General features: G+C 37.2%; 1 protein-coding gene across 1 annotated transcript in view; it reads left to right on the forward strand.

Moving 5' to 3' along the window:
* The window catches only part of LOC119581742 (potassium channel subfamily T member 2-like), a gene marked incomplete at its 5' end in the record, with an annotated part of 131052 nt that overhangs the window by 30267 nt on the left and 99840 nt on the right, over positions 1-945 (forward strand).

Here is a 945-nt window from a genome sequence, read left to right on the forward strand (position 1 = left end):
TTGTAGTCCGTCTTTATTTTTAAGTAAGAGAGACTTTATCAGATTTTTTTCCATGATGAAAGTCGACTTTGGGAAGCAAAGATTAGGAAAAAAGGTATAGTGATTCGAGGCAAAGTTATTGGAAACTAAGAAAAAAAACGACAAACGCCCGAACTTTACTGGAAGACCTTTCTAACGAAGGAAAATATTCTGACAATTGGATGAACTGTGTTTTGAACCTCTGTGAAAAGGCGGAGGTTGCTTACAAAATACAAAACTGCTCGGACAGCAACGAAGGGATTTGGATATTTTGCAGTAAGAGGAATAATATTTTTAAGCATATTTTTATTCGTTAATAAATGCACGGATCTTTGCTCGTTAAGGAATGCACACGGACCTTTAGTTGTTAACAAATGCGCAGACAGTCTTTACCCGTTAACGAATGCGCAGACAATTTCAGTCGTTAACGAATGCACAAACAATTTCCACTCATTAATGAATGGACAAACAGTTTTCCCTCATTAAAGATTGCGCAGATAATTTCTACTCGTTAACGAACGTGTGTTAATGAAAGCACAGCCAATTTTCGCTCGTTACTGAATGCACAGGGATAGAGTCTCCGTCGCCATGGCCATCACCCACATTCATCTTGGCAGTCGTCTTGGCAACCACGAGTGATGCCATCCCGCCAAGAAATATTTTCCTACTGCCTTTACACGCGAGATCAATAATGAAAAGACGTAGAAATCAGATACTGATCGAATAAATGAAGGTGTAGATCCTTTTAAAGTATATCTAATACTGAGAAAAACAACTCGTTTTTAGTATCTGTTTTCAAGGGAATATGCACTAATACATGGTCATTGGGGTTAACTTTGCCTAAAGCCTGAAATATGAATTATATGAGACGAGTATTTTCATTATAATTTGCTTCACTGATGAATAAACAAACATTTTGCGTTTGCA

The sequence above is a fragment of the Penaeus monodon genome, chromosome 15 (genome assembly GCF_015228065.2).
Source record: "Penaeus monodon isolate SGIC_2016 chromosome 15, NSTDA_Pmon_1, whole genome shotgun sequence".
NCBI classification, from domain to species: domain Eukaryota; kingdom Metazoa; phylum Arthropoda; class Malacostraca; order Decapoda; family Penaeidae; genus Penaeus; species Penaeus monodon.